At 41.0% G+C, this 6,797-nt stretch overlaps 1 long non-coding RNA gene across 1 annotated transcript; it reads right to left on the reverse strand.

Moving 5' to 3' along the window:
* Window positions 1-4,357: 4,357 nt before the first annotated feature.
* LOC111870231 lies at window positions 4,358-6,115 on the reverse strand. Its single transcript, XR_002843815.2, has 3 exons — window positions 6,032-6,115; window positions 5,310-5,535; window positions 4,358-4,891 (listed from the first exon to the last, which is right to left on the reverse strand). It is a non-coding gene; the product is annotated as an uncharacterized LOC111870231 (long non-coding RNA).
* Window positions 6,116-6,797: the final 682 nt, after the last annotated feature.

The following is a 6,797-nucleotide window of genomic DNA, read 5'->3' on the forward strand; positions in this document are numbered from 1 at the left end:
GTGTCCACTCTTTGTGAATGCGTGACAGATGGCAGCATTGTACAGCTCACAGAATTCTAGTGGTGGCGGCGAGTGTGAGGAGTGTTTCTGATACCTATAATGGCTACATTTTCGTTACAAGTACAGCGAGTAATCATTCGTTTTCTCCATTTGCGTGGTGCGACACCCGTTGAAATTCATCCCAGTTGAGTGAGACGTGGTGATGGTGTCATGAATGTGGAAAATGTGCCTGTAATGTCCTGGTGGCAGGGGTCGTGGAGGTATCCCACCACTACCACCACTGTAATGCCCTAGCGGCGCAGGGGGGAACGGAGGTATCCCACCCGCTGCCGCCACTGTATGCCGTGGTACGGGGGGGGCGTGGAGTCAGCCTGCCTCTGTCACCACTGTAACTCCGCATGTAGGGGCCGTGGAGGTATCCTTCCTTGCCTCCACCGTCACTTGCCCTGTGAGGAGTTATCACAATCATCCTAGCTTACCCTTAGCGAGGATTCTCCTATTTCGGGGTTTCTTTCTGTCCTACAAGCTGCCACCATCTATTTTCTGTTCTTTCAATTGTGGGGACTACTCCCTGGCAGAAATTCATAGCTCCTTGACCACTCCTCCCTTAGTTTACAGGTAGCGTCTAAATACTTTATTAATACACTTTATCATTATATCTTAAAAGGGCGTGGCTGTCGAGGCTACCATACTCTGCCTGAGTGGCAGGAGCCTATCCCTGTCTATTCTTATCTCCGCCTTCGGCTGCCACTGCTCCTGTGTCAGTTCGGCCCTTGCTCGGTCAGGATTGCTCGGGATCGGAAGTGGGAAATGGATTCTAGATACGAATTACACTCCCAGTACATCCTATCCTATCTATGCTAGCTGTCTATTTACATTAATATATATATACATGATTTACAGTATTTACATATTACACTATCAACAAAGACTGACCTTCAGTCTTGACTACATAGTCTTTACACATCTGTGTCTTCCGTTCTCCCCCTTCGGGGGTGGAGGCCTTGAGCCTCTCTCTTTCTCTCTCCCTGACTCATCTAACGAGGACCGCAAGTCCCCCTCGTGAACATATATATTTTTCCTGTACATTTCTGATTACACATGATATATGATTACCTATCTATCGTACGGTCTCTTCTACATAAACTACCCTTAGTTATGTTTATATCTCAATTCCCATATACTATCTTACTACAACACACTAACCCTAACCTTGATATATATACTATAAATCACTGATGGCCTGCCTAATGTCCTAGGCCTTTACATTAATCTATTATCCTACCTCCAGGGCTCACTGGGTACACTGGAAATTGCACCTTCAATATCTCAACACACTGTATCACCAATACTATGAAACAACGATATTATCAATTGGCACGGCTAATATGCGTAAACAAACCCACCTGTAGTACAAGATGCAGGCCCACTGCCTCCGTTGGTCGTACCCATTTTGCCGACAGCCTCCGGCTGACAACTGAATATTCTGTTAGAACATCCTCAAGTCCCCCGAAATTCCCTAATTTATGGTTTTATTTCGCTGATTCAGCCTTGACGAAAGAGGGTGGGTGACTCCCCCTCAGTGTCCTCAATCCTCATAATAACCTCCTCATTGGCTCTCATGGGTGGTTGGGGGCGGACCCCTTGCGTCTGATTGCTGTGTCTGCTGCAATATTACGATATTCCAGTGGCCCAGTGAGACAAGCGCTGGCTGGTGCTCTTACGTATGAATGCTGATCCCACGCATTCTTAGCCTACTTGCCAGTCCTGGTGTTACAATTTACTGTAATAGCTGCGAAACTCTTTTCGCAAGTCTCTGACTTTGGGTAATACCATACCCTCTCTAATCTCAAATTTGGGGCATCACAGTGCCTTCGTGGGTGCGACAGTTCAAAGAAGGCCGAACGTCGTGTGACAACAAACCAAAACAATCTCGGCCTCGCACCAGCCGGTCTGACAACATGGTCGAGCGAGTTGAGAAAGTTGTTTTGGAGGATCGCCGATTGAGTGCGGAAAACATCGCCTCCAAAGTTGGCATTTCCGTGGGATCTGTGCACACAATCCTGCATGAAGACCTGCGAATGCGTAAAGTGTCCTCCAGGTGGGTGCCACGAATGCTGGTGGACGACCACAAGGCTGCGAGCATGGCAATTTTCCAGGCGATGTTGACACGTGATGAAGGCATGAATTTGGCTTTCTTTCGATCAAATGTGACAATGGATGAGATATGGATGCTATTTTTCAATCCTGAAACGAAGCGCGAGTCAGCTCAATGGAAGCATCGGCGATTTTCCAGTGGTCAAAACAGACTCCTACAGAAGCGTTCGCAGCGGCCATGGAATCATGGCGTCGACGTTGTAAAAAATGTGCACGGATGCAGGGAGATTACGTTGAAAAGTGACAGAAGTTTCAAATTTTTGTATGATTATTGTGTGAGAAAAAAAATCGGAGACGTTAGAACTTGAACGCACAACGTATATTGTGATATGTCAAACCGTTGTTGGGCAAAGGGATATGGAACGAGGTTACGCAACAGTAAAAAAACGGCGTTTTTCCGTGTCGTGCCGTGCCGAGCCGAAGCGCGTTGGTTGCTACGCAGCCTCTATAAACACGGCGATTATGTGAAGTGAAGTGAGGTGCGTCTTTCCCCTGTGCGACTGAGGGTTTATAAAGTACCTGGAATGCCTAGGAGTCCAGTTGAAATCTCGCTGTTACGAGTTGTTGAGTTGTATCGAGTGAATGTAATCAAGACAGTTGAAGCCTAGAAGTGACTTCAGCAGGAGAAGTAATTGGGATACTGAAGTTGTGAGTTATGTAAGTGTAGAAAAATGTGTGCAATAAATTCACTAGATCAAAGACTGGCTTGAAGTTATTTCTCGCGTCACACAGCCAACACGTGACAATATATTAGAACGGTAAAGTGACCAATAAAGGACGAAATGGAAATCATTTTGAACAAAGCGGTTGTGATTCTGTGCCTGTGACCTTAGATTTATTTTTAGTTTTTCTGTCATTGCTTGGATACTGATTTCCTTTGCCAATAATGCAGTTATTCTGTTGTAGCTTGGATATTGATTTCCTCCGAAAACAATGCTGTTATCCTGTCGTTGCTTGGATATTGATTTTCTTCCACAATGATGCTGTTATTCTGTCATTGTAGGATACTGATTTTATTCGACAATAATGCAGTTATTCTGTCATTGCTTGGATACTGATTTCCCTCGAAAATAATGCAGTTATTCTCCCATAGCTGGGATACTGATTTCTTTCAACAGTAATGCAGTTATTCTGTCGTTGCTTGGATACTAGTTTCCTTCAACAATAATGCAGTTATTTTCTCATACATGTGATACCGATTTCCTCTGACAGTAATGCAGTTATTCTCTCGTTGGTTGGGCGCAGACCTGAGTTTGTGTTACGTTACGTTACTGCTTTGCTGGATAGGCTTTGTAAATACACACTGTTGCAAGGTTAATTTAGATTTTAGGTCTTTCACCTTTTGTTTTCTTAGTTCAGATTTCACAGGAAATTCACTGTTGAAGTTTTTGTGGTTAGTCAAAAAATGTAGATCTACATTACTTTTTTAGGAACAGACACGCTACCATTACACAATAAACACACAGGCTTTCGTCTGTATTCAGTAAAACAATATTGCTCCTCCCATTCACTGTTAAAACTATAACTTCTTTGTCTTTTAGCCATATGAAGAATAGCTATATAAAATAGTACTGCTCATTTACTCAATAATTTTAAGTACAATAAATTAAAATACGACTACAGCCTATACACACTACGAGTAAATATACGGATCCTCACGCGCCGAAGCTTGGCGAGCAAATGAATTAGTATGGACGAAGATTTATTAGCACAAGTAAAAGCCAGACAAGTGTCCCGACAAGCACAAGCACAAGTAATGTGGATGCGCCTTTAGAGCTTCTTGCAATTTTAAACTCTCCAACTGCCTAATAAATAAATTTCATTGGCCAAAATAATTACTCTTGTGAGCCACAAATTTTAAAGGTAACTGATCAAGCTAAGCTAAGGAAGAGAACATCATGTGAAATCAGTGGCTTGCAGAAGCTGATGAATTCAAGTGGCATCTATCCACAAAGGGTCTACTAATTCTAATGCAGTCACTCACTTATGAAGCTGAGCCCTCTTTGGGAAGCTGCATACAGTGCAGCTACTCAAGAACTTCCCAGTACTTTATGGAACCTGAAGGTTCATTACCGTGTTCACTAGAACCCTCCACTGGTCCCAATCCATCCATCCCATCCTGTCTCTCATTTTAATTCATTTTAAGTTGTTCACTTCATCATTCTAATTATACTTGGAGAAGAGTACAAGTTATGCAGTTTTCTCCAACCACCTGTCACTTCATCCCTCTTCAGTCCAAATATTCTCCTCAGCACACCCTCTTCTCAAACACTATGCAATACACATTAATATCTAAAATCATGGAAAAAATTCAATTTACAGAGAGGCAGTGCCAGTGTGTCACCTTCCCCACACATTATAGCAACACAGGTTTCCCTTTCCAATGCGCTACAGTCACTGATTAACTTCCATTCCCGTCTGTTTCACAAGATTCCACCCACACTCACTGGCCAGTATTCTTGCAACATATCACCTTTACACATCATGAATATATGGCACATGTTAACACGGCCAGAAGTGAATCTCAATTCCCTGTAGTTCACTGTCACTTTCTGATGCCTAGTCTTAAACCAGAATATGGCTCAGAGTATTGTAAGCCCACAGCAGTAAGAGGGGTTGTCACAATAAAAAAAGGCAATGTCAACCTTAAAAATGTAGCATTACAAAATAAATAATTTTCAGTGTTTCTCAAAGTGCACTGTCCTTACATTCCGAAGTTCTCCACCCATATCATCTGTAAAGAGTGTCCCAACAAAATCATCACTGCAAATGCCAGAAAAATGTAATTCATGTTTCTACTTCTGCTATAGGGAGAGGGAAAAGGGGGTGGGGCAGTACCTACTCATAAAATCCACTGCCCAAACTTCCACATAAAAAACTGCGAAACTCACTACACATTTCTGTACATCCTGATGCTTTAGCTCAATCATGCACTCTACCACAACTTACACAAAAATTATATACTGACTGTATGAGCGTGTAGAAAAAATCAACACAATTGCTGCTTCTTCAGAATTTGTTTCAACTAAGAAATGGCATACATGTGCCACCTTCGATGTCTTTAATTACGCCTGTAAATAAAACCTGAAAACTTCTAGTTCTTCTTCCCTCTCCCTACACACATGCATTATACTACAACCAAGGACACTTACCTTCACAAATGGCTTATTTTTTGAAGCCCTGTGTACTTTTAAATTTCCCATCCTTTTATGGACTTCTCTTGGATATCAGTCATTAGCTGCCAACAGTACATGCCTATACTGCGTATCAGGCATACCATCATCAAAGTTCCTCATTACAATTGCTTTCTTTCCAGCATATTGGCCACTCAAGACCAACACAACTTTGTTTGCCTTCATAATCTTCCCCATTTTAAATCTGAAATAAATTTCTCTAGTGTGAGAAATACTTAGTAACAAAAACACAGAGAGAAATACCGTTTAATCTGAAAAAGGAATATTTGCTGAATTATTTATTATATATATATTACTAAAACCTAACATGCGTAACTGCGGATACAAGCAAACACATTTGCACACCTTTAAAATATGGTATTTCACTGCAAAAGCAACTCAGCAACAAGTACATTCATTCATTTATTGTAAAATTCCAAGGATCCAATCGAGGCTACAGAGTACGCCTGACGGTTATAGAACCAGTCACAAACAGATAACCTATACAATACAATGTACAATAAATACGTAACATAGCAATTAAGAAACTAGTAAAAAAAATAAACATGCTTTATGGAAATTAAAGCATAGGTCAAATGAAATAATAAACCTACTTTATACATGGCAACATCTTAAATTTAATACAAGTACTATACTCAAAACTGGTTTATAAAAAATAAGAGAGAATGCATATTTCTTACTTTTAATAAGTGTTGATATACTTCTCCGACGAATTGCGATTTTACGTCTTTCCACTGCGCACGAATCGTACAATTACAAAAGTTCATGAGCAGGGGGTGGAATCTTGAATAGGGGAAAGGGCAACACGGTAACTACTGCCTCTACGAATGTCTGCAGTAACTACACGCAGGTCTCGACCAATCAGAGAGCCTAAACAAACCAATTTGAATACCCATAATTACTTGCGGTTATCGTGGTGCATAATATGGAAACTGGTAAGTATGATTGTTTATTTGATGTGGTTGCGAAACGAAAGTAGACATTTGCGAACGAAATTACAGCTCCATATTAAACATATTATTTGTGTATATGAATGTTATGCTTACTAGCACAAATATAATGAGAAACATATAGAATTCTTTCAAGCCTAAATTTTTTTAGGTTATCATGTACTGTCATCTAAATGATATTTTTTTGATATGTTCTGCAATTTTCGGTTTATCCCAGAGATTGTCTGTTGAATGTGAAGGAGTTCTAAGAGTACCGTGACGGTGTTATAATTTTTGTATTGCTTCTTGCAGCATAAAAGTGTCAAAAACTTGTGTTGCTGCTGCGTGCTTGTCATCCAGCAAGGAAGGCATAAGATTCTTCAGTTTTCCAAGGGATCCAGCACGGTATGTCTGTTTTAATTCATGGTGTAATCACTATGTGTTGCTTAATCCAATGTCTTGGAAAATACATATAGAACAAACTATACCTAAATTAAGTGCAGCTTGCTATGCAATG

This window comes from Cryptotermes secundus, unplaced genomic scaffold (genome assembly GCF_002891405.2).
Source record: "Cryptotermes secundus unplaced genomic scaffold, Csec_1.0 scaffold4341, whole genome shotgun sequence".
Lineage (NCBI taxonomy): Eukaryota > Metazoa > Arthropoda > Insecta > Blattodea > Kalotermitidae > Cryptotermes > Cryptotermes secundus.